At 43.7% G+C, this 27,460-nt stretch overlaps 1 long non-coding RNA gene across 3 annotated transcripts in view; it reads right to left on the bottom strand.

The window, feature by feature from the left end:
- Positions 1–9: 9 nt before the first annotated feature.
- Positions 10–27,460, bottom strand: part of LOC309660144 — a 192,077-nt gene continuing 164,626 nt past the window's right edge. The window contains exons 4-5 of one of the 3 annotated variants that reach the window (XR_014263199.1): positions 19,273–27,325; positions 10–11,951 (exon numbers count right to left, since the gene is read on the bottom strand). This is a non-coding gene — a long non-coding RNA (uncharacterized lncRNA). Of the gene's footprint in view, positions 27,326–27,460 lie in introns of all 3 variants that reach the window. The other 2 variants (XR_014263200.1, XR_014263201.1) reach the window with 2 other exon arrangements.

Here is a 27,460-nt window from a genome sequence, read left to right on the forward strand (position 1 = left end):
CTGAGGACAGAGAAGTTTCAAGGCTACAAGTTAATCTTTAATGGGAACAACATCCAGCTTGGAAGCCAGTGAGCAAGTGGGCCAGAGCAAGGTTAACCATGAAACGAACTTGGTGAGCTTTGCCAAGTTACCTCACATTTAAGTGACGTTCACTGCCAAATTCAACCTCAAAATAAAAGACTCGCTTTTTTTCTCCCAAACCATATATTTTCCCAATTCTTCCAAGATAGTTAGAGGAAGGGAGTGGGCAATTTCAGGTGGAGAATTACGAAAGCTCCGTGTTGTAAAGGAAAGGCTGGTCTGGGGAGGTGGCGAGGGGATGGGTGAAGAGCGGTCACAGCCTGGGAGCCGGGAGCAAGGAGCAGTGGGGACCCAGCCAGGATGCACTGAGGGCCGCGCTGTGTGGAGCCCTCCAGGCCTGACCAGAGATGAATATGAGAGGCAGGGAGAACCACTAATATTTTTGAGTGGAAAAATGACTCAATAATCAGGCAGAAGCCAACACAAGAGTACGTGTTAAAAAAAAAGAATTCCCCAAGGGCAGTCCTGTGGGGTTTGCTAAAGGTCACTAATTAATGTCCACTTCGTCTGGGTCCTTCCCTCTGTGCTTCTGTGCCAGCCTTGCCACTTCCTCATACTGCAATAACAAATGGCTATTAAGTGCTGACAATAGGCCCGACATGTTGCATGCATTATTTCACTTGATCTTCACAGCAACCGTATGGGTAGATATTATTTTCCCCATTTTTCAGAAGAGAAAATGAAAATTAACTTGCCCAAGATTTCATCAGTAATGAGCAGAGTTGAGATTTTTTTTTTTCGTCCCTGGTATGGCAACTTGCCCTTTCATTGGCTTAGTGTCCTGAGGTGCCCAAGGAGGAAAGGAACACAAGACTTTATCCAGAGCCCAGCTCCCTCTGTGAGCACATCTAATATACTCCACGAGAGCAAGCTGACCTTACTTTTTAAAGGAGCCACGGCTCAGCAATGCCCAGCCCATGGGACGCGTACTGCCTTTTCAACCCATTAGCTTTCCACTGGTCCTCAGTGAAGACAAGCATAGACAGAACCCTTCCTCTTCCACTGTGAGAGCCCAGACTATTGAGCTCAATTCAACTCTTGAGCGTGGCTATTGGTTTTCCTCTTGGTATAGACAAATAATTGCTCGCTAGCGTGTCCCAGTGCCTGAGATGGTTGATAGAGGATGGCTTTTAAAGTACAAGTTCACATCAACAAAGCCGGGCTTGGATCACCCTCCAAGGACTTTGCCCCACGAGGAACTTCTTTCAGGACCTCAGGAGGAAGAAACCTGTAATCATTTACATGAAAGAAGATGGGAGGAGTACTTTTTGGAATGTCATCTCACAGGCTTTCCTGAGTTAGGAGTAATCTCCGGGCGCACAGAGTTGGGATTTGAATCTAGCTTGTAGCCACCATTCAGTGGCATGTGAAAACTCTAGTCTATTTCAAGGATCGTGGCAGTGGGATTTGCCCGTCTTTTAGAATCTGTAGTTGGAGTGAAAAATAACTTTTCCTGCTGATTTGTCATACCTTCCCTGCTCAAGGCTCATTCTGCGTTTGCTTGGAGGGTAATTGCTACCTGTTGTCTTACCACTAGATGGCAGTATTACCCCAGAAATGCCTTGCAAAGTGGCCAGACTCTGGGATCTGGAAATTCCTTTTCCACAGTGGTTTTCACGCCCCGCACAATCAGCCTCCAGGCCATGCCCACAGTCAGCTTTCACATCACCTGGCCTTCTCACTGTCCTCTGATCCAGACTTTCCATTGCCATTTTCCAATCCTGGACAGCGTGCCTTCCTTCCAGGAGACATTACATTGTTATGGTCAGGAACACAGACGCTGGAGCTTCGTGCCTGAGCGCCAATCTGCAGCCGCTTACTAACAGCCACATGTTACTTAATTTCTCCGTGCCTCAGTTTCCTCACAACATCTCCTACACTTTAATGAGAAGTAAATGAGTTAATATTTATAAGGTTCTGGTAGTAGGTAGAACAGTGGAGGTTCTCCTGTAGCTCTCATAGCTAGATTCATAGTTTGAATCAAGTTCAAACTAGGTTCTCAAGTTTGAATCTAATATGAAGTCCCGGGGACCTTTTGAGCTAAGCTAAGGAACTCACTGAGCTAAGGAACATTTTCCCTTCTTTAATATCAGCCTTCGCTGCTGTAGCCTAAGTGAGTTAATCCGCATGGGGGCACAGAGGAGCACAAGCAGAGCTATTTGAGGTGCTTTTGTAGCATCCCTCGAATTCCACAGAATGTGTTCATGACGGGCCCAACCTCGGATCTGACACTGGGTTCGACAGGGCAGTGCCAGTGGGTTTGGAGCACATTTCAAGATGAAGTTGTAAAGAGATGTTGGGGTTTTTTTTTGGTTTTTTTTTAGGTGGCCACGGGGTACCTATTGAAAAATATGCCTGCTTAACTGGGGTGAAGAGAAATGACGGGGCATTCACGAGCGGTCATGGCCCAGCTTCTCAGAGAGCAAACGTAGTTCTGCGTGCAGAAAGGCACCCCCCGCAATTCACCATGATAGGAGGCAACCAGGTCCTCCTGGTCCCTGCTGTGCCATTCAGCCATCTGTCTTGCTTGAGCTGATTCCAGAAGTCAGACAGACCTGGGACTTTGAGGTCTGGGCTCAAGCCCACTAGGGTGCCTGACCCTTTGGAGCTGCAGGCAGGTTAATATTAACCTTGAACTGTTGATGCCTGAAGCCAACCAGTCGTGGGCGAGGCTAAGGCAAACTGAAGGGCAGTTTGCATCTTTCTGCAGCGTCGGAGCCTCGTATAGGCTGTGAGCCCAGCGGTGCGGCTGCCCCGCTGGGTGGGGGTCCTTGTGCAGTGAGTCACAGGGAAGGACGGGGACAAGACCCGAAGAAGGGCCTGCTGGAGAGTGTGGTTATAGGCCAATGACTTTTGTCATGGGGCTGTATTGTGTGTCCTTGTTTTATAGGGTCTGAAGTAAGAAGGAAAATTCTCTCTCCAGCTGCTGAGTTTGCTACGTAGATCAGATCTGACTGGAAGCAGACAGAGCCTCTGGGTGTGGAGGTGAGCTAGGTAGCAAGAGCTGGGATTATGAACTTTACCAAGATCATGGAGAAAGTCGGGCACTGGGTACAGACGAGAGTTCAGGATCCCAGAATCTGCTGGGTGTCTGGGGTCACGGGCATGGCTGTCCACATGGGAGATGATGTGGGATCCAACATCAACAGCCCATTGATATGAGAGCCACTGGCATCTTGGGGACGATTTGTATTCTTCGGAAGGTTTATGTTGATCCAGGATCAAACATAGCTTATATATGAGTTAGGTGACAAGGGAGGGACGGTTGGCACAGGAGAGAAATCAGTAATGTCCTCCCTAAAGACACCTCATTCGTGACATGGCCTTGCTCATACACCAGGGTGCGTTACAGCTGCCCTGTGATATGGTGTGTAAAGGGCCTCTCACTGTGCTCAGTAGCAGTAAGTGCTCAATAAATGGTAGTCAGTATTATCCTCAACAATAAGCAATAACATTTAGAGGACATTTACTATATGCCAAACAGTGTTCTAAGGGCTTTGCATATATTAACTCATGAGGTAGGGATCATCTTTATCCCCGTTTTACAGATAAGGAAACTGAGGCACACAGAGGCAAAGCAACTTGTCCAAGATCACACAGATGGCCACCAGCAGAGCCAGGATTCAAAGGCAGGCAATCTGGCCCCAGAGTCTACACTGTTAACTATTATACTATTAATTCATACTTCAAAGAGCAGCTTATAGGAGACCAGAGGAGGAAGAGATTGGGGTGACCAAGGAAGTGGGGGACCTGAATATACAGCTGCTTCAGCTGGCCCTTCAGCATAAATTCAACTCTATTTTCTGCTCCCAAACCCAGTCCTTGGGTGTGAAATTGAGCCCACAGGTCCTACTCCTACATGGACAGGGGTAGAGTATTCAGCTGAGGCCCCAGACTTGCTGAACCCAGAGCCAGTGGGCCAGCTAATGAGGGACTCCTAGGGAGTGTCTGTGCCTTCACAGCTCACTGGCTGACTTTTGCCCCTGCTAGCACCAAAACACGATGTTTTCATGCCTCTGCCTGTACTTGCTGTTCCTTCTTCCTGGAATATTCTTATCATTCCTGACTTGTCCTTATGATTCAGTTGCTGTGTCTTCCCAACCATGAAGCCGTCCCCAGTGCTGTCAGGCAAAGCTGGTAGTGTGTGTGTGTGTGTGTGTGTGTGTGTGTGTGTGGAACACGTCACACTGTATTCCTGTTGGTCCATTATGGTGGTGGCTTTTGCAGGACCTTGAGTTCCTTGAGGCCAGGAACCATGTTGTATCCATTCTTGAAACCCACTGCCCAGCAGAGCCTGGCACCTAGTAGGCACATGACGAGTATTTGTTGTAGAATTAGAGAACAGATATTGATATGAAAACCTGCAATCTCAGACAGAGAAGCAGGCATAGAATGCCGTCAGCATCATCCCTTCCCATCCCTACCCAGTGTCTCCCTCCTCTCTCCTTTCCATCATCTGTCTTACTGGAAGAGCACGACCAATTTAATGCAAAGGTCAGGACAACTTTGGTTCCTGGACTGTTGACTGACGTTCACATTTCTGAACCTGCAATGACCTCAGTAGATCTAGGCCCAAACTCCACATGAACACCTTGGGTTATGTTGGGACAACTGGCTTCACAAGGTGGTAGCTTTATTAAGTCCTAAGATTCTGATCAGCCCTCCAGCCCCTTGCCCACAGACAGCACCGCTGACTCCCGTTAGAGCCCAACGTTTTGGTTGCTGAATGAGCTGCACCAGGTCCAAATGGACTAACTAGCCTGCTGTGTCACTATGGGTAAGAGGAGTCCCTAGAGCCTCTGAAAGCAGCAGCCTGAATCTGCCCTTCTCCTTCCCCCTTTGTACACTGAATTTGTAGGTTCTCCTTCCCTGAAAGTCTTCTGCATGTGCTCAGGGCTCATTCCTTGAACAAGGCATATTCAGGACAGGCGTATTCAGGTTCCGTGAATGGGCTGCCTGGCTATTCTTATATTTTGCTGGGAGGTGGCAGCAATCACTTGCTGTGCTTCAAAAATATCTGATCTTTGAATGGATAAAGAAGATGTGGCACATATATACAATGGAATATTACTCAGCCATAAAAAAGAATGAAATAAGGGGCTTCCCTGGTGGCGCAGTGGTTGGGAATCTGCCTACCAATGCAGGGGACTCGGGTTCGAGCCCTGGTCTGGGAGGATCCTACATGCCGCGGAGCAACTGGGCCCGTGAGCCACAACTACTGAGCCTGCGCGTCTGGAGCCTGTGCTCTGCAACAAGAGAGGCCGTGACAGTGAGAGGCCCGCACACCGCGATGAAGAGTGGCCCCCGCTTGCCGCAACTAGAGAAGCCCTTGCACAGAAACGAGGACCCAACACAGCCAAAAATAAATAAATAATAAAAATAAAGGAATTCCTTTAAAAAAAAAAGAATGAAATAATGCCATTTGCAGCAACATGGATGGACCTTGAGATTATCATACTAAGTGAAGTAAGCCAGACAAAGACAAATATCATGATATCCCTTATATGTAGCACCTAAAAAAAATGATACAAATGAACTTATTTACAAAACAGACATAGAAAACAAACTTATGGTTACCAAAGGGGAAAGTGGGGGGAGGGATAAATTAGGAGTTTGGGATTAACAGATACACACTACTATGTACAAAGTAGATAACGAACAAGGACCTACTGTATAGCACTATACTTAATATTTTGCAATAACTTATAAGGGAAAAGAATCTGAAAAAGAATATATACATATATGTGTGCGTGTGTGTATATATATGTATACATATAACTGAATCACTTTGTTGTACACCTGAAACCAACACAACATTATAAATTAACTCTATTCCAGTAAAAAAAAATCGGATCCACAAGCTGCTGAATCTACTTCCTAGAACCATGGGTTGACTATCACTTTAACCACTAGACTACAGCTGACCCCATTGTCCCAGCCTACCCGCCCCACCCCCCGCCACCAATTATTTCCACTAAGGATTGACTGTATGATTCTTGATGATTTAAGACCTAAGGCATAAAAAAAAGAAGTGGAAGAGAAGACAGGAGTGGAAACAGAACACAGTTATGGTCTCCCAGTAGCTGAAATAATCTTAGGTTTCATTTTTTTAAAAATTAGAGTATAATTTACACACAATAAAACAAACTCATTTTAAGTGTACAGTTTGATGGGTTTTGACACAACTGGTGTAACCACTGCCAGTGTCAAGATATTGAACATTTTCATCACCACAGAAAATGTCCTTGTTTCTTTCCAGTCAATGCCTTCCCACCCACAGCAGAGATCACTGCTCTTATTTCTATCACTGTAGCTTAGTTTTGCTGTTCTAGAACTTTAAATTATTGGAATCAATTAACTGATTGTTTATGTATGGATAGCTTCTTTTACTCAACAAAGTGCTGTTGAGATACATTTATGTTGTTGCTTGTATGAGTAGCTTATTCTTTTTTTACTGCCGAGTATTGCTCTTTTGTATTAATATAATACAAATTTGCTTATCCATTCACCTGTTGGTGGGCATTCGAATTGCTCCCAGTTTGCAGGATTATTATGAATAGAATTGCTGAGAATGTTCTTTTGCAATTCTTTTTGTGAACATGTTTTCATTTCTCTTGGAAAGATGCCCAGGAGTAAAATTGCTGAGTAACAGAGTGGGTGCATTTTTAACTTTGTAAGAAAAAGTTCTCCTGAGTGGTCATGCCATTTCACACTCCCACCGCCAGATATGAGAGTTTTGGTTACCACCTAGTCTTCATTCTATTAGCTTGCAGTCACTACTTAGAGAAACAGGTCAAAGAACCGTAACATTGGTTCTTACAAACAGATTTCAGAGAGTGTTCTGTTCCCAAGAACGTGAATACCCTCGATAGGAAAAAGGTCTTCCACTCATTGGGACCTTAGACCCAGCAATGCAAACTTAGGAAGGATGCTCAAGGAGCAGTGAAAGGGGAAGGCAATATAGCTCAGCCCACTCTGCAGGATCAACCCAACAATCAATCTGATGACAGATGTTCAAGCCAGATCACCCTCATCTCCAAGAGTGGTCTTTGTAACAAGCTACTATCCCATCCCTGAGTAATCAGAGAACTTATTTGTAATCTGTTAGCTAATTGTTCCCATACTGAGCACAGATCTTAACTAAATGCCAAGGTGACGTTTAAATTTCTGGTCTCCATTATGAAACAGCTGATAAATTACCATGCTTATATCCTGCCAGTAGAGTTTAATTTGATTTGCTTAAGATTGCAACTGATTTCTGAGATCCCTAAACAAGATATGAAGTAAATATCCCAAGATACGATGTAAAAGCTATAGAAGATATGGATTTGCAGGCAGGACAGGGGCATTGCACTTCAGATGCACGGTATTTAGCAAGTCACATCACTTCTCTTGGCTTCAGGTCCCTCGAAAGCAAAGTGGAAACAATTCCTATTTCTACCCACCTACCTGCTAGGGTGCGTTTGAGATTCAAATGAGATACAGCTGCATTTGAATCCTGGCTCTGCCACATCCTACCAAAAGCTTGACTGTGTTATGTATTTAACTTCCCAAATCTGGGGTTTCATCCCTGTAAAGTGAGTTTGATAAATCAATCCCTTACAGAGTTGTTATAAGAATTAGGTAATGTACATAAAGCACCTATTGGTAATGAGAGCCTCAATATTAAGCAGACTACTTATTTGAGTTGCACATCAACCAGATGGCAGTTTTCTCAATCAAATGGCAGATTTACTCATTTGCCAATCAACCTTTGTTGAACTAGGCACCATGTCCTGCTGATAAAGCTCACACAGTGACAGCAACAGTACCTGGGCTGTGATCGGTAACCCAGTTTCAGCTGTTTCCCTTTTTTTTTATTCTTCATTGACCCAAATGTAAAACACATCTTTTCTCTTTCATTAAGGTTATTTCCTCTTATCTTGTATCATATACAAATAATCAGGGTGGTCTGTTATTACTTATCTGAATAAAAGGGTTTATTTTAGTCTCTACCTGTACTTCTCTTTTACATTTCTGCATTACTTGTATAGAGTGGCTTCTGATAGTTTTACTTTTCTTAAATTCACACAATCATTTTGTGTAAGTGCAAACATGTGACCCAATTACCTGTTCTACTTTGTTCATGTGCGAATATATACATATTGAAACACATTTAAAAAATCACTGTTTTAAATATAGATCAATGGAACAGGAAAGAAAGCCCAGAGATAAACCCATGCACATATGCTCACCTTATTTTTGATAAAGGAGGCAAGAATATACAATGGAGAAAAGACAGCCTCTTCCATAAGTGGTGCTGGGAAAACTGGACAGCTACATGTAAAAGAATGAAATTAGAACACTCCCTAACACCATACACAAAAATAAACTCAAAATGGATTAAAGACCTAAATGTAAGGCCAGACACTAACAAACTCTTAGAGGAAAACATAGGCAGAACACTCTATGACACAAATCACAGCAAGATCCTTTTTGACCCAGCTCCTAGAGAAATGGAAATAAAGACAAAAATAAACAAATGGGACCTAATGAAACTTAAAAGCTTTTGCACAGCAAAGGAAACCATAAACAAAATGAAAAGACAACCCTCAGAATGGGAGAAAATATTTGCAAATGAAGCAACTGACAAAGGATTAATCTCCAAAATTTACAAGCAGCTCATGCAGCTCAATATCAAAAAAACAAACAACCCAATCCAAAAATGGGCAGAAGACCTAAATAGACATTTCTCCAAAGAAGATATACAGATTGCCAACAAACACATGAAGGATGCTCAACATCACTAATCATTAGAGAAATGCAAATCAAAACTACAATGACGTATCACCTCACACCAGTCGGAATGGCCATCATGAAAAATCTACAAACAATAAATGCTGGAGAGGGTGTGGAGAAAAGGGAACCCTGTTGCACTGTTGGTGGGAATGTAAATTGATAGAGCCACTATGGAGAACAGTATGGAGGTTCCTTAAAAACTTAAAATAGAACTACCATGTGACCCAGCAATCCCACTACTGGGCATATACCCTGAGAAAACCATAATTCAAAAAGAGTCATGTACCACAATGTTCATTGCAGCTCTATTTACAATGGCCAGGACATGGAAGCAACCTAAGTGTCCATCAACAGATGAATGGATAAAGAAGATGTGGCACATATATATACAATGGAATATTACTCAGCCATAAAAAGAAATGAAATTGAGTTATTTGTAGTGAGGTGGATGGACCTAGAGTCTGTCATACAGAGTGAAGTAAGTCAGAAAGAGAAAAACAAATACAGTATGCTAACAAATATATATGAAATGTAAAAAAAAGAAAAAGTTTCTGAAGAACCTAGGGGCAGGACAGGAATAAAGACACAGACGTAGAGAATGGACTTGAGGACATGGGGAAGGGGAAGGGTAAGCTGGGATGAAGTGAGAGTGGCATGGACATATATACACTACCAAATGTAAAATAGATAGCTAGTGGGAAGCAGCTGCATAGCACAGGGAGATCAGCTTGGTACTTTGTGACCACCTAGAGGGGTGGGATAGGGAGGGTGGGAGGGAGACGCAAGAGGGAGGAGATATGGGGATATATGTATACATATAGCTGACTCACTTTGTTATACAGCAGAAACTAGCACACTATTGTAAAGCAATTATACTCCAATAAAGATGTTAAAAAATAATAAATTAATTAAAAAGTCAATGGAGAAAAAATAAAAATAAAAATAAAAAATAAAAAGTAAACAATCACTGTTTTCACCTTTATATTACAGTTAGGACATTATATTGATTTTCATAATAATGTGCATAACTGATTTTATTGTCAATGAATTTAATTTTAGAGTAGTAAAGGGGGCAAAAACTAAATACATATAATACACAGAGGATGTTGGGTCTGATGGTGTTGAGAACCTATGTTGTGGGTGAATTGGAGCGTCATCTTTTCATTCCCATGGCTTCTCTTTTTGCAAGCACCACTCTTGTTAGAGCAGGGGCTATTGAATGCAAACCCTGCAGTACAGAGCGGGGTCTGCTTGGGACCCTCCCTTTGTCTGTGAGACCCATACAGTATTTGTATGCCAGCCGCTGCCCTGTCTTTCCACTAGATGCCAGCAGTGTCCCAGGAGACTGGCTGGCTGGGCTGTGCCTCTATGGGAGTTTACAAAACAGCACAAGGAAAGTGGCTCCAAGCGCGCTGCAGCCCTCCTGGAGTCGGAGGGCTGCTGATGGCATCTTGATCACTTGGTTCCCTACCTGCTCTGATTTCAGAACAACAACAGGTCAAGTTTAGGCACATAACAACGTACCAGGTGAGATCCAGAGCGTAACCACGGATGAGACCCCAGCTCCTGTGCTAAGGGCCTCTCTGACCCACCCACTCACCCACCCACCCACAGAGTACATCTGCTGGAGACTGACCGTAAATATTGACCTTTCATTAAACATGTCATCACTGCCATTCACTCAGTCTCAAGAGCACCAGCACAGAAGCCAGCGGGGCTGGAGCTCAAGATGGGAAAGAGCGAACTTGTGATTTTCCAACCCCTGGAAAACAGTGCTCTGCATTCTGCCCTGAGAGCCCAGGATAAGGCTCTGTCTGTGCTGAGAACTATCTTGGTCTTGGGTTTTGCTGAACAGAATTGAAAACAAATGAGCACTCTCTCGAAGGAAAACTATGTCTCCTCTGAATTCCCAAGGATCTGATGATAATATGTAGAGACACAGAAAGACACTGGCAAATGATACAGGGGCGTGCCGGCCTGTGGTGCTTTAGTGATGTTCCTGCAGAATGCAGTAGCCCCCCATCACATGCGGCTACTGAGCACCTGAAATGTGCGACTGAGGAAGTGAATTATAAGTCTTACCTGATATTAATTAGTTAAAATTTAAATTTAAATAGACACATATGACTAGTGGCTACTGTACTGAACTGGTAGATAGAGAATACGAGACAAAGGCATTAATCAAAGGCCTCCAGAGTGTCAAGCCCTGCACTAGATGTGTATATGTGTATGTGTATGATACATCGATAACTCACACATATGCATAATACAGGTGTGATTACATGTAATTTAAATATATGTAAATGAGTAACAATCTCACAGAGGTAGTTGAGGTTGGACGTGGAACTAGAGGCTGTTGCTTTTGGGAGAGGATGAGTGGACAAAGGGGAGAACTTGCCATAAGAGAATAGGATGAGCCAACTGATTGGGGCCAGAGGTTTTGTAAGACAAAGAGATGAAAAGGAGTCCCTTTCCACCGAGAGGAAGAAGTCAAGGTGTAAGTGCCAAAGTAGTAATGAAAGGACGGTGACCAGGGAAAGACTGTTGAGGTTATCAAGGCCCTTCCTCTCCATCAGGAAGGGGAGGGGCAAGCACCCAGCATAAAGGCCTGGTGGTGGTCAGTCCAGGAAAGGAAGAGGAACTTCTTCAGCCTGGTGGGAGGCGGGTGCGGTGCGAGAGGCTGGGAGCCAGGATCGCTGGCACAGACACCCGTGGAAGCTGCAGCATGAAGGTGTCCACTCCTCTGGCCCATGAGTGAGGAGGAAGGCATGCAGCTTGGAAGCCAGTGAGCAAGCTGATACCTGGTTAGCGAGAGGAATTTTCAAAGACCGTTGAACTCTGCTGGTTTAATACTTCTCCCATGCAATTTCCTTTTAATTTTTACTTACGTAAATAATTTTTATTAAGAGGGTAAGCAAGGCAGTTGGGTCATACCTCTTCCAGATAATATCTAAGGTGCTCTGGGAGAGAATCCTTCAGTGTGGTCAGAGGAGGACAGCTCATTCAAATGTCACATGCACTGTGTTACTTGATCTCCAGAACAACATTTTGTGGTTGGTATTATGGGTTTTACAGCCGAGGAAACCGAGGTTCTGAAAAGATAAGGGGGTTACTTGCGTCACCCGTTAGGAAGAGGCAGACCTCACTTTTACACCGAGATCTTAGCACTTCGTGTAGTGTTCAAATGCAATGGAATTAAACACATTCTGAACACGTTCATACTCTTGTTTGTCATAACCAAATAGACAGATGATGGGCAGAGAATATTGTGAAGACATTGTTTTTTTAATAATCTCTTGAATACCTTACCTTTTAGATACTAAATAGCCCCAGGTTTCAAGTGTTTGTAGCAGAGGGTAGTTTTGAGCCGTTAATCTGAGTGGAAGGCCCGCACCTTCCATGCTCCATTCTGCAGCATGGCTGCTTATCAAATAATAATAATGATGATATTTAAATAATAATAACATAACCTTCGACAGTCCTACATCCTAATTAGACAGGTGCAGCTGTGGCCTCTACCGAACCAAAGCAGAAATGCTGTTGCGTGTACTTGGCTTTTGCTTTAACGAGGAAGTTGCTTACAGCCTTATCGCTGAAGTTGAAGCAAAGAAACAACGAGAATGGTAAGGTGGGCTATTCATCCGACAGGTATCTAGTGAATGCCTCATGTGTGCCAGGCACTGTTGCGGGTGTCATCCGTACTCTGGTCACTCCAGGGCTCAGTGGTTCCTCAGGGCCTCCTGGGAATTTCAGAATTTCAGACTCACTAACTTGACATTTAAGGTTCTTCTATATCTAACCTCATTCTGCCTGTGAGGGCAGCCACGTCTGTCCCTGTACACGCGATCCTGGCTGAGCTGCTGCTGCTAGCTGGCTATGTGGCCGTCCCTCATTGCTTCATAGGCAGCCTTCCAAAGCTGTGCAAACATCCCAGAGAGCAGGAGACCACTCTTCCATCAAGGGTGTACATGTACAAGGGTCTCACATGCAGAATTCTTTTATGACATCAAGTGGCTCTGGCTGTGGCAAAGCCTCTGGGAAACCAAACTGAGGAAAATTCCACCAAGTCTGCTGAAACTATCACAAGCAACATGAATGGCTATAAACTCTATCAGTAGCTAACAGAAACAAGAATTTGGTACCTGCTTTTTGGCAAACTGATCACTTAACAAATCAATGATTTTATAAAGCTGCATTTTTGGTTAATTTGTTTTCAGCCAATTGGTTTTTGTGAATTTCTCTTTGGCAAGCTGGTTTTACTTCCCAGTTCCTAACATTCTCCAGTCTTCCTATCCCCTTAAAATCTCCCTGCTTCCCCTCAGCCTAACCATCCTGCCACCACCAGACATAGGCTATGGATCTAGGAATATACATTCCCTCTTCCTCTCCAGGGAAGCCCCTTCAGGCCTAAGGAGGAAGCATTTCATTGTCAGACTAGCTGCCTGGGACAGTGACAGTGACGGGCTGTCCCTGGTTTCATCATGGTGAGCCTGGACACACCTGAAGATCTGGCTTCAATCTGATTGGTTGGGGTTTGTACCTTAATGGTTATGAAAGATTTTGAGTATCGTCTCTGGTGACCACCATGTTGATAGCACATCCTGTTTTAAAGAGATAATCCCTGCTGTTGGTAAACGGATACTGTTTGCAGAAGCTTCCTACATTCTGCTCCCTTCTGACTGTGAGTGCCTTAGGGCAAACCCCGTGTCTATATTTTTCACTGTTGCGTCGCTAGTGACTGGCCCAGTGTCAGACACACAGAGGTCTAGTGGTTAAAAGTGAACTAGGACAGGTCTGGATACAAAGCCCAGTAGATATGTGACACTGGTGAGTCCTTCCACCTCTCTGAGGTGTCTGTCAACTGGGGAAAATGACAGCAACCATCTGTCTCATCAGGATGCTGGGGGAAGGCATGTCAAGTGGTTTGAAAAGAGTGCGACGCAGAGTGAGCCCTCAGTAAGTGTTAACTATCACTGCTGAATGCATGAATGAGTGAATGAGTGAATGCATGAATGAGTGAATGAGTGAATGCATGAATGAGTGAATGCATGAATGAGTGAATGAGTGAATGAGAGCTGATTTGATCCTCACAACTATCCTGCCAGGTCAGCATGATTTATTTTTACTATTTTTTAAAATTTTCTTTATTTTTTTGGCTGTGCTGCGCGGCATGGGGGATCCCAGTTCCCCAACCAGGGATTGAACCTGTGCCCCCTGCAGTGAAAGCACGGAGTCTCAACTGCTGGACCACCAGGGAATTCCCCAGGTCGGCATTATTATATGCAGATAACCCATGCGTCACTTGAGCCTCCATGCTCTTTGGAGATTTAAGTAAAATGTGACTTGTACCTCAATTCCAGAACTGAGTAAGCTTGATCTCTCCATAGAATTTCCTTGCTTCTTATCCTTACATTCTTACTGTTTTCTTTTCCTGACCCTCTTGATTCCCCTCCAAGAACCCCATATCAGATCCATATTTCTGTAAGAAATCCAACCATACTTAGCCTTTTCAGAAGTGGGTCATTTTACTGAAATTTTACATCAAGTCAATAGCACCCACTCACCTCCCCTGCTCCCCCCACCCCCAAGTCTCCACCACATTCCCTGGACTTTTTGGACTCCAACACTTTTTCCACTTGACCCTCCTCCTAACACCACAACCCTGGAAAGTGCCGTCCAGTTCCCACTCTCTGGCTGCATCGTCTCTCATGGGGAGAGGTCTTGCTGGGACAGTCTGCTACTCCTCAGCCTTTCTCTCCCACTCTGCCTTAGCTTCCGCCCAGAATTCTGGGGAAAAATGCCCTCAATCTCAAGTCCATCTTGTTTTGAGAAAAAGATTTCTAGCTTGTTTCAGATCACATAAACAAATCCCCTTGTGCAGAGCTTAGTGAGAAGACAGTATCTGGTTTTCTTTGTTTTGTTTTGTTTAAAATTTTTATTGGAGTAGAGTTGATTTACAATGTTGTGTTAGTCTCTGCTGTACAGCAAAGCAAATCAGTTTTAAATATACATATACCCACTCTTTTTTAGATTCTTTTCTCATATAGGTCACTACAGAGTATTGAGTAGAGTTACCTGTGCTATACAGTAGGTCCTTATTAGTTATTTATTTTATATATAGTGGTGTGTATATGTCAATCCCAATCTCCCAGTTTACACCCCCCGCCCCCGCTTTCCCCCCGGTAACCGTAAGTTTGTTTTCTACATCTGTGACTCTATTTCTGTTTTGTAAATAAGTTCATTTGTACCATTTTTTTAAGATTCCACATATAAGTGATATCATATGATATTTGTCTTTCTCTGACAGCATCTGTTTACTTGTGGCATCCAGGTTGTCAACTCACTCCTCAAGAGGTTGCTGACATGGAGAGGGTCCCTTTCACTGTCGGCTGAGACCCTACTTCCTCACACTGGCTTCATCCAATCCCAGTCAGGGAGCAGTCCTGGGAGAATCCTGGATGGTCAGGGAACTGATCAAACATGGTGGCATGGAGGGTGAAAGGTGACCTGGATGATGGGCAGAATTCTCAGCTGCATCTGCTGCTGCTCTTCCTGTATCCCCACGGGGAACTCAATTAGGTGGGGAGGGGGGCGGGATGTTCTCTCTCCCCCACCCCAGAAGTCTCTGTATTTTGTAGAGAAGAGAAATGGTGCACTTTCAAGGTTTTTTGCTCTAGGGTCGGATAGCTCCTCACTCTGGCTTCTCTATTTTCCATCTGTAACTTCAGGAGGGCTCATGGATAACGTCAGTCACAAGAAGCCCATCTTACTGCAACTAAAACCAATGGGTAGGCATTTCCATCTCAGAGTTTTGAGCAATTGTTTGTTTTCTGGAATCTACCCACCTCTACCAGGGCCTGCTAGGTAGTGAGGCTGGGCAGCAGGTGATCCTACCTGAGTGGTCACATGCAAACTGTGGGTCCTCCTGACCACAGCTGGGCAACCTGGATAGGACCCAGGTCAGATAGGCTTTGATGAGGAGAGGGAAGAAAACATGTAGGAAAGCCCACCAGAACCACCAGAACTCCAGTCTCTGGAGGCTGAGCCCCACATGCAACTGGCCCTCCAGCCTGCACTGGCTTCTCTTGTCTCCACAGAGCCGATGGGCCTTGTTCCTATACCGACAACTTCTCCTTTCTCCCAGTCTCTGGTGAAGACTGAACCACTTCCGGAAGCTCATGCCCCACCAGACCTTGCTCCAGGAGGCCCGATTTTCCAAGGTGACCTCTTGACCCATGTCATGTGGCTTACTCTTTTAGCTTATTTATGAAAATCCTTTCTTCTTTCTAGTTGCTTCTGCTCTGCATTTTCTCCTTTTCTGAAGCTGGGTCTGGTTGAGGAGCCTTCTCTCACTCTTTGTCCCACAAAGTCATGGCCCAGTTAGTGGTGAGGTGGAGGAGAGCTTCCCCTACCATCATTCCCAGCTTGGCTGACTTGTGGATGCACGCTCTGTTATCAGTACAGATCAGTTAATTTCCCAGGTCTCTTGAAATTACAACCCTAACTTGAGTCTCCCCCTCCTCTGCCATTGGACATACTTCAGTAGAAACATCTGAGAAGGTCTGGCCCGGAGAAAGGGGCTCACCTGGCCTGCTTTCCTCCTAAGTCTTAGGCCAGAAGCACGAACAAGACTTTGGTGCTCACAAATGTTCTACCTCACCAGGAAACTTCACAGAGATGTGCGGCCCAAAGCCTCAGATCATAACAAAGTATTTTTTCAGCTGAGGCTCTGTCCCTATAAATCCCTTAGAGACTTGGACCTTGTGGGAATGTTATAGCCATAATCAGCAGCCAACAGAATTCTCCCTCTGCTACTCACTAGCCGTGGAACCCATGGCAAGTTACCCAACTTCTCTGAGCCTTGATTGCTTTATCTGTAAAAGGAGAATTATAGTTTGTATTTCAGAAGGACTTTTATGAGGATTAAATAGGACAATGTGTGTGGATAACCTAATACAGCACCCGCTATGTAGCAGGTAATACAGCACCCGCTATGTAGCAGGTAATACAGCACCCGCTATGTAGCAGGTCTTCTGCATTGGCCTCCTGTTCGTCTCTCGTTAGACATCACACTGCATTGTGGGCAGCAGGGCAATGCCTCATGCTCCCAGCCTCTCCTACATGTTCTCTTCCCTCCCACATCAAAGCCTATCTGACCTGGGACCTATCCCCTCACAGCTCTGTTCCCAGAACTGATGAAATAATTCAAGCTAGGGTGAGACGAAATTCAATGGACATCACTATCCTGTGCTATTTTATCAGACACTGTAGGCTGCACACACCAAATTCATCCTCCCACTGCCCCCACCCCCAACTTCTTTCTTGCTAATAGAGCCCTGATTTTTTTCAGGTGTCTGCACTCTTTCACGTAGCAATGTGTTCAGATCCCATGCCCAGCTCAAGGGTAAAAGCCGATCAGTCTAATCAGGGGAAGTCCATTCTCTAAGCCAGTGTTTAGTTTGGAGGTGGACATATAATCCTGTTCCAATCAGTGAGTGTGAGGTGATGTTTGCTGGGGGAGCTTTTTTTTTTTTTACAATTTTATTTTATTTATTTATTTATTTTTGAATTTTATTTTATTTTATATTTTTATTCAGCAGGTTCTTATTAGTTATCTATTTTATACACATCAGTGTATACATGTCAATCTCAATCTCCCAATTCGTCCCACCAGCACCACCCCCCGCCACTTTCCCCCCTTGTGTCCATACATTTGTTCTCTACATCTTTGTCTCTATTTCTGCCTTGCAAACCGGTTCATCTGTACCATTTTTCTAGATTCCACATATATGCATTAATATACGATATTTGTTTTTCTCCTTCTGACTTACTTCACTCTGTATAACAGTCTCTAGGTCCATCCACGTCTCTACAAATGACCCAATTTCGTTCCTTCTTATGGCTGAGTAATATTCCATTGTATATATGTACCACATCTTTTTATCCATTCGTCTGTCGATGGGCATTTAGGTTGCTTCCATGACCTGGCTATTGTAAATAGTGCTGCAATGAACCTCTCTGTGCTTCCATTTCCTCTTCTGTGTAAGGGCTTTAATGATAGCAGTTACTATAAAGAGCTGGAAGGATCCAATAAATGAAAAAATGTGGGTACAAGATTACAAGGGTGCCTGGCTCTGAGTTGGAGTGCAATCAACGTTAACCACTGTTGTTCTAGAAAACTGCAAACCTACTGGACTGGAGGGAGGCGATTATTCTGTAGCATCAAAATGATCAGGTAATTGAGAACATTTCAAACACTGAAAGTCTTCTTTATGTTCAAGGATTTCTTTTCAAAAGAGAAGTCTAAAATCATTGTCTCTACTTTTCCTTCTTTTCCAATCAGGCTTTTGTTTCTCCTCTTGCAGTTCAAATCCAAGGTTGAATTCTCAGGTCTCCTCTTGAGCTGTCAGCGGCCTTGAGGTAGGAGGTCATTAATTTCTTTAAACTCTTTCTTCCTTCTTCCTTTAGGATATAATTCACTCCCAGGTTTCCTCTTACCTCTCTGGCTACTCTTTCTCAGTTCCCTTTGCTGGTCTGTCCTCATTTTCCTGATACTTCCATGTTGGAGCATCCCAGGACTCAACCCTGCGAACTTCTTCATCCCAGAGATGGAAATTCCATGTTTCCAGTTTCTCAGGCCACTTTCATCAGGGCTATTCCAACAGTCAGTCCAAACAAGAGGAACTGACCACTGACCCATGCCCACACGTCCTCCGGATGCATGGGGCCTTTTTGTAGCTGTTCACTCTGCCTGTGTTTCATCTGGCTGCAGTGCTAGAGGAGAAGTGGTTAGCAATTGTGATGGTGTGTGGAGAAAGAGGCAACTAAACCAAGGGCAGTGAGATCAACATCACAAGGAGGCATGTTTAATCTCCCCTCCGCTTCCTCCTTTTCTACTTCTTTTTCTGTTCCGTATCCGTCCTCTTCTGTCCTGTGGATGAACTCCTTACATATGTGCTGTGAGTTCATCTCTGAATCCCTACAACACTCACAACACTCACTGCCTTGAGCAGAACAGTATCTGCTGAATAAATAGAGATTTTTCTTCAAGGATCCATTCTTACCTAAGGCATCCAGCCCGAAAGTTTTATTTTGGTGGAAACGACAAAAGAAGCTTGGGTGAAATGACTAAACCACATCAGTCTTCTTTCAAGAAGGCATAAATGTGAGGGGGAAAAGAGATTTGAGAAGGCAGACATATGGCTTCTCTTCCTGACTCTATCTGGTTCCACATTCTGGAAAATAACCCCAAAGTTCCCTGCCTTTATTTTTGTTTATCATGAAGAATGAGACTGAGTTTAAGTGGGTCAGGACCTCACATACCAAGTAAACAGGGAATCGGAATTAGAATGCTTGGTATTTGGGCAGGGAGACGGGGGAGGGGCGGTGTAGAGTGAGAGATCTAATGCTCACCTTTTTTTCTTTTTAATTATAAATATCACAAAGTCAGATAAAAACCCTTGCTTGTGTCTTCTTCCCAATGAAGATTTATGAGATTATCCTAGAGGTTGCTTGCTGGAGCTCTGCAGAGAGAAATATTAGTTTTATAAACTGATACGATGCCCACAATTCCATATGAAAATGAATTTAAGGACCAACCGGGACAGGCCCCAAAGCTGCACAGAGCCCTGATGAATGAACAGAACCACATAATAAGGTTCTCCAGAGAGTGGGCAAAAGGAACCGATTGTCTTCCTAAAATATACCAGCAAGAATGCAAGCCTTAATTAACAAAGCCCAAGGTTGATTTTTCTTGCTGTCTTTTTCTCCAAGAGACAAATAATAAGAAATGAATGAGGTTGAAAGCAAATGAGAACCATATTTGGAAAGCAAAGCATAGTCTAACTTTTGGCTGAGCTGGTTGCAAAGAGCTAAAGTTCTTTAATCATCTCACTGGAGATGTAGCCAAAAAATGCAATTTGACACACACACACATACACACACACACATATTTCCACACCATGCCCTCCTCCTTTTTCACTGTAGATGAATCAAGATGGTGGAGACAGGATATGATGAGAACCATTCCTGCTCTCCACCTACTTTATAAAAGGCTTTGGCAATCGGTAATCTTTGCTGCCATGGTCTGGGGAATCCATCCATCAATTCTTATTCTTTAAATGTTCATTGTGCACCATGCATTGGCTGCAAGGAGCACACAAGCAGCTGGAATAGGTAATGTACTGTGAATATGCTAAGATGGCAACCTATTTAAGATCCAGATTCTTCTAACATGATTCTTCTAGAAGAAGATGAACCAGTTTGGCTTAAAAGAACATCACTACATTCAAAGGTGGGGATAGAATGGGAGGGGAAATGACAACTTTATGAGAATTAAAATAGTCTCTTATTAGCTAACAAACTGAGGAAACACAGAGGGTTTTCCTTGTGTCTGGGTTAGCCAGTTCAACTTCCCACAGATGCAGAACTCGTGGTTGAATACAGTGGTGTGATTTCAAGATGGTTCAGTATACAGTCCATTTCACTCCACCTCACAGTACCTCAGAGTCTGCTTTAAGGCTTGAAAAATTACTATCATCTTTGTTAACACAGAGACAGAAGACATACCTATCTATCTGGCTTTATGGAAGTGGGCTAAGTGAGATATGGGCTTTTCTAATGAAGACTCAGATAAATATTAAATAAATCTGGCATATTGTAGGACCACTTTTACCCAACTCCTGATGTTTCTGTTTGTTAAAGGGAGCTCATTTAGTGTAACTTTTGGCCCCGTCCTCTCAATTACTCATATTTCCCCAGGGGAGGATGGAGTATCTTAACTGACTGAAACATCTGGGCGTGCTCAGCTCAGCTCCACCCTTCTTCCTCTCGGGAGTGAGTGGCTCACATAGAGGAAGGAATCTATTCAAGTCTTCTGGGAGGGATCTTTTTCCTCACTGGGGTACAGCGTTGGCAGGTCTACTTGGCTAATGGAGAGCCACATCCTCCATCCTGGCCTCTATTAGAAATGAAGGGTATTTTTGTCTCCATTTGCCAGGCTTTCATTTTATTTGTCAATTTGTACAGAACATGGGCAGGAAAGAGGGATGTTATATATTGGGCTCCGTCAGACACCCCAACATGTTTTAAATATAAAGAGATCTGAATGGAGAACTTAAAAATGTTAGTTCTGATCCTGGCTCTGTCTTTCCTTAGGTGTTTACAATTAGGAAGAAAAATAACTTCCTTATACTTCAGTTTTCTTGAACGTCAAACTAGTCCATAAAATCATTACCTTATAATTATATGTGTAATAGGATGTCATCCCAAGACTTATGTCTATATAACACAGTGTACTGTTAGAGACTTTTTTTCAGCCGGAGAAGATTTCAGCGCTCTGTAAAGGCATATCCTGAGGAATCTCTGTTAGTTACGTAAGAGTTGGCTGATCAGGTAATAATTTTCCAGGGAAGGATATAATTGGACCTTCTGGCTTTTCAGCCTTCATGAAACTGCCCATCTCCTTGAGAAGGGGAACTCTGGCAAGGGGTTATGAATTATTTGCAAAAGGATCCCCAGGGCCTTCTGGGAAAACATGGTCTGAGATCTCAACCTTGTGTCCCAAGAATCAAAGTTATGGTGATCCACTGGAGGTGGATCAGGCTAATCCTAACCTAGGCCAGGGATAGGGAAGACCCATGAAGTCCCTGAAAATGAAATTTTCTTGAGGAAAGGGGGAATTGAAGTTGATGGACTGAGCTCAACACAGAGCTGATGGTCCATGGGTCAGCTAACAACAACCACACTAATGCTGCATAACAAACAACCACACGATATGAGTGGCAAAACCAATAAGCACTATTTAGGTCAGGAGTCTGCTAGTCGACTACAGGTTAGTGATCTCTGCTCTGCTCAGCTGCATGGTTGTGCTGATCTCCAATAGGCTTGTTCAAGTATATATGGGTCTGTTGGAGCTCAGCTATTCTAGTCTGGCCTTGGCTGAGGTAGCCCAACTCAGTCCACAAGTGAAAATGCATGAGGCTTCTTAAGGCCTAGTCTTAGAATTGACACACTGAGATTTCCCTGGTGGTCCAGTGGTCAAGACTCTGCCCTCCCAATGCAGGGGGCCCGGGTTTGATCCCTGGTCATGGAACTAGATCCCGCATGTCACAACTAAGAGTTTGCATGCTGCAACTAAAGATCCCACATGCCATGACTAAAGATCCCGCATGCCGCAACGAAGATCCTGTACGTGGCAACTAAGACCCGGTGCAGCCTAACCAAACAAACAAACAAATAAATAAATATTAAAAAAAAGAGAATTGACACACTGTCACCTCCTCCTTTTTCTGTTGGCCACGGCAAGTCACATGGACAAATCCAAATTTAAGAAGGAGGGAAATATACTCTGCCCTTTTAGTGGGGCAACGTCAAAGACATATGGCAAAGGATCCGGATGTAGGGAGGGGTGAAGAATTGGGACCAATGATGTGATCTGTCAGAGTCGGGTAGGAGTGGGTTTAGGCATAGGTTCATGCTGGGAGCTCCTCCAGACACAAGCACTTAGCCACCAATGTTTGCGCCCTGGAGGTTAGTGGCTGAGCTGGGAAATGTGAGCTCAAAAGAGTTGTAATCTTTGCATGGAGGACTATAGTGACCTAGGCAAGGCCATCACAACATCAAAGTCAAGGGTAGCTGTCAAGTCGTGAAGGACCAACAGTGATTGAGGGGGATGCTCAGTTCTTTCTCTAGAAGATAATCATAAACCTTCTTACAGCTGTGTAACCTCCTGGAACTCATGGACAATCTGAGGGTGTAGGCAAGATGCTGGGGAGAGGATTAAAAAACTGAAATTCTGGACCCCCCAATAATACAACTTGCATGAGCTATTGGAAACTTAATAGAGATATAGCCATAAATGTACCCTGAATTGATGACACGAATAATTTCATGTACAAATGAAAACCACTCACACATGGATTTCTCTCTCTGCCACTCTCCTCTTCTTCCCTTCATTTTCCTTTTTATTTTCTTCTTAATTTTCCAAAGTTTACAGTTACAGATACTGAGGAAAGGGAAATCATGATTCCTATTTGGAAAATGGTCAGTGGTGTGGATCAGAGGAATTACAAGTATCATTCTGTTTCTTCTCTTCCTAAAATCAGTTTTGGAATAATCCTTTCACCCCCACTTCCAACAGTTAGGTGTGTGATGAGAATCTAACCTACAAGGCTTCATTCAACCAGGGCAATGATTTCATGTTTCCTGTCTCTTGTTCAGATGAAGTATCCTTTCTTCCTACAAGGCCATGAACAATCTGACAGGAGACCCTGCTGCTGGCTGGCTATGTGTTTGGAAAAGAGCAGAGATTTGAGGGCAGAGGATACTCTTCTGCCTGCACTGCCCCCCCCCTCTTCCCCTAGTACATGGGGTCTTCCAGTATACCTCTCCCATGTCACCACATTTTCCGAAGTCTGGAGTCACAAAGGTTACTGAGCAAACATTTTTAATGAACAAAGAAAGAATTACAGATCTTGTTTGCTGACCAGGGCACAAGGCCATCTCAGCCTACACTGCCTGCTCATCTCTGTTAAAGGAAAGTACAGCTCTGCTGCCCAGCTGAAGACTGGTTCTCAGGGGTCAGTGCTTTATTGACACTCGTAAAGAAGAGATGGAAAAGGAATTCAATGGTTTGTGAACATCAATGTGCTTTCATACAGGGAGGATACGAAGACTGGGATAAGATATTGTAAAAAAAAAAATTGCTTTACATGGACATAGAGAACAGACTTGTGGTTGCCAAGGGGGAAGGGGTTGGGGAGAGAAATGGAGTGGGAGGTGGGGGTTAGCAGATATAAGCTGTTATATATAGGATGGATACACAACAAGGTCCTACTGTATAACACAGGGAATTCTATTCAATAGCCTATGATAAACCATAATGGAAAATAATATAAAAAAAGAATGTATATATGTATAACTGAATCACTTTGATGTACAGCAGAAATTAACACAACATTGTAAATCAACTATACTTCAATAAACAATCATTAAAAAACATTAGCTTTAGTTTTGTTGTTCTAATTATATTTATTATTACATAGGTAACAATATAGTTACATGGTTTAAAATTCAAAGGTACAAATGTTAGCCTTGATAAATTCTTCCCTTTAATCCCAAAGATGTATGTTTTAAAGTCATATAAATACAGATACAAATCCTGGCTTTACTGATAATTAGCAGGGTGACCAGGGTAGGGAACTTAATCTCTCTGGCCTTATGTAGTGGGAATAGTAACACATACATCATAGAATTGTTATGATCAAATGAGATGACATGAATAAAGTACTTGGCATGACGTTGATACTGGATAACCATAAACAATAAGCTAATGTAACAACTATTCACTTCACAAAACACAGACTCAGGTGGGCAAAAAAAAAGGACTTTTATTTTTCCTATTTCTAGCCTTACTTTCTATCTTGAGTCCGCAATCAAACTGTTACAGAAATGTTAGTGTAATTATTTTTGAGTAAAACCAGTTAAATTCAGTGATTTCCAAGCCATCCTGGGTTGCAACTGAGTCGCAGTTGAGATTTCCTTCCCCCTCTTTCACCTTCTCCCTGCTTGGTCTTTGCTCCAGTAGGGAGAGGGCTATCCAACCTCTGCGAGGCTGCTGTCATACTTGCCAACATGGTGTTGAGGGCTGGGGAGGGGTGGGGTCTGGGCACCTGCTTCTCAGCCTTGATTTGCCTTGGTGCTCTGATGACTGGCTGCTTCAGACGGACCCTGTCCTGTAACCATCCAAGATACACTCGCACACATCAATCGTCCTCTGAGATGCAACTGCACCCTCCCAGAACTTCAGCAGTCCTGTTCATGGGTTGCATGCTTCTGATGTGGCGTTCCCTCGTGCTGGTCCCAAGGACCCATGGGCTTCCTCTCTCCCAGATATCTTTTGTATCTCCCTTGGGTATTTTGGAGCCTTGGGTATTTTCAGATGGTCATCCACAGCCTTTCAGGGATACAGGAAACTCAGAGTAGCCTCTCGCTCCATTACGTTATGCCACCATTTCTACCCAACTGTTGATACTTAACAATGGGTCATGCTCGCAGTCTCTCTCTGGACTTCATGCGGGTTGTAAGACATAGGTCCTCTCCATTCTCAGACCTCCAGTAGAGAGCATGCTGTCCAGTAATCCTGGTGAGGAGGAGTTTTTTTTCTTCTAAAAAGGCATCTGTGGGTTAAGGAGAAGAGCAATGGCCTTGACACGAGATGACCTGGGTGAAGTCCAGACACTGCCTCTTCATTGCTTGGTCACCTTGAGCACTAAATCCCTTTGAGTCAGGGTTTTGTCATTTTAAATTAGGAACAAGGCTCATAATAATACCTTTCTCTCAAGTTTGCTACAAAAATTGTCAGGTAATGTTTCTGAAAGTGGTTTAGTATCTGTAAAGTTGACTAAAATCTCAACTATAGTTTTCCCCAATCATCCACCCAACTAAACTACATTACTGTTGAAGGTCATGCAAATAAAATGGGAGGAGAAAAGTTACCAGACATTCTGATAAGATTACTCAAGCAATTGTAGATGTTGAAACAAAAGCCGATCATGAAGCCAACATAAACAGGTAATTTACAAGGAGAAGAGTCTGTGAACTTCTGGTGTTTAAAGCTAAATCAAATAGGATTTCAATAATAATAGCAATCCCTTAAAGAAACTTAGAGACACTTAGCTGTGATCTGATATTTGACAAAATAATTTTATATACCTGCTATGGACTTAATTGCATCCTCCTGAAATTCATGTGTTGAAGTCCTAAGCCCCATGTGATGATCTTTGGAGATGGGGCTTTTGGGAGATAATTAGGTTTAGATGAGGTCATGAGGGTGGGAATTAGTGCCCTTATAAGAAGAGACATTAGAGGGCCAATACAGTTATTTCTAGAAAGAATGTAGGTAAGCTTCTGCCAGTTTTCAAATACGCATATGGTAAAGAGGTGACTTTCTTTGATTTTTTTGAGAAACTCAACCAGTTCTTTTCTCATCCTCTCTAGTAAGTCATACATTTTTTGAAAACAGCAATAATATCATCCTTGTTTTTGAATGATATGCAGACCCTAGATGAGACCTATCTAGGTTTCCATTCTCGTCTTTCAGCTATCATTCTATCACTCTGTATCTGCGTGACTTGAGTTTTTACCTAACTCCCCTGAGCCACCCAGTTTTCTCATCCATAAAGTAGGGAATGTGCCTGCCACACAGGGTTGCTGTGAGTATTAAAGAGAATGTGGGAACATCTTTACCATATTGCTTGATTCTCAGTACATGCATAAGCAGAAGGTATTGCTAATTTACCCAAAAGAAAATGGAGCCTCAAAGAAGTTAATTGTCTATAGCTGGTGAGAGGGAGCTGGGCTCTCCCAGGGTCTGGGAGGATCAGAACCTGTGCAGACACAGACCTGAGACTTCCAGGAACACAGCCACTTCCAGGGAAGCCCAGGGCAGTTCAGAGATGCTCAAGGACTAGTGGGACCTTGAGTCAGGGAGATAAGCAGGAAGTTGCCCTGAAGCTGTGAGCCAGTTCTCTTATAAGACCTCTCGAGTAAAGAGGAAGGTGCCCTCATATCAGGACTCTGACTCCAGAGCTTAGGGGTCCCTCTCCTGTTCCGTACATGCCCCGAGCCCCGGTTCTGGGCACCCAGACAAGAGGCTCAGTGCTGGGACATGGCCACGAAGGAGGAAAATGAAGGCACAGATTCCTAGGAGTGTGTATGTGTGTGTTGAGGGTGATTTCAAACCTAAGACCTTGAGAACAAAAAGAGGAGCAGGGAAACCCCAGCACAAACACCAACACCAAGGCCAAGGGCAGGAGAAGCAGCCTGAAATGAGGAGCAGTTTGCAACTGGAGGGGAGTAGGAACAGCTCTAGAATGAGGATAGGAAGGTCCCTGGCAGCTGATGAAGGTAGCACTATAGCCCTCAGGTTCCTGAGAGTTCAGCTGGAGCACGGGACACACATATGCAGGGCTGGTTCATGCATAGGCTGGAGCCAAAATTTCACCTCTTTAGCTATCCTCATGCTGTTCCTTCTCATCTTGGTTCCTTTGTAAAACATCCAGCAGAGCAGTGCCCTGCACGTCGAAGGGATTAAACCTTTGTTGACATGAATTGAAAGTCATTGTTCATGGGGCTGGGGTGGGGAGGGGGGCTGGGATTCACCTGGAGCCTCCATGGAAGGTCTGCTTTACCTTAAATTATATTCAGAACAGTAAATAATTCTTAGAATGTGTTTCACAGGAGCAGGACACTCATTATAGTGTCCTGGACATGGTCCAAGGGATTGTAGCCCAAATCTCCATTTCATGCGTTCGTGTTTCTAACATTGCTCAGAAAGGTCATTCCCGGGTTGCAACGGATTGTGAGGTAGGAAACAAGAACTCCTTCTCGGCTCCACCACTGACTCCTCCTGTGGTTCTTGGTCTCTGAGCAAGTGATCTTCTGACTCTGCTCTCAGTCACTCCATCTGGGAAATGGGAAAAAATAAACTCCCTCTTGAAAACATGAAGATGGATTAGAGATAATATTTTCAAAGTGATTTCCCAGATAGGAAAAAAGAATGTTGCATATTTCATAGATGTTCCCAGGGACAAAATCACAC

This window comes from Balaenoptera physalus (genome assembly GCF_965194825.1).
Source record: "Balaenoptera physalus genome assembly, chromosome: 1".
Taxonomy (NCBI): domain Eukaryota; kingdom Metazoa; phylum Chordata; class Mammalia; order Artiodactyla; family Balaenopteridae; genus Balaenoptera; species Balaenoptera physalus.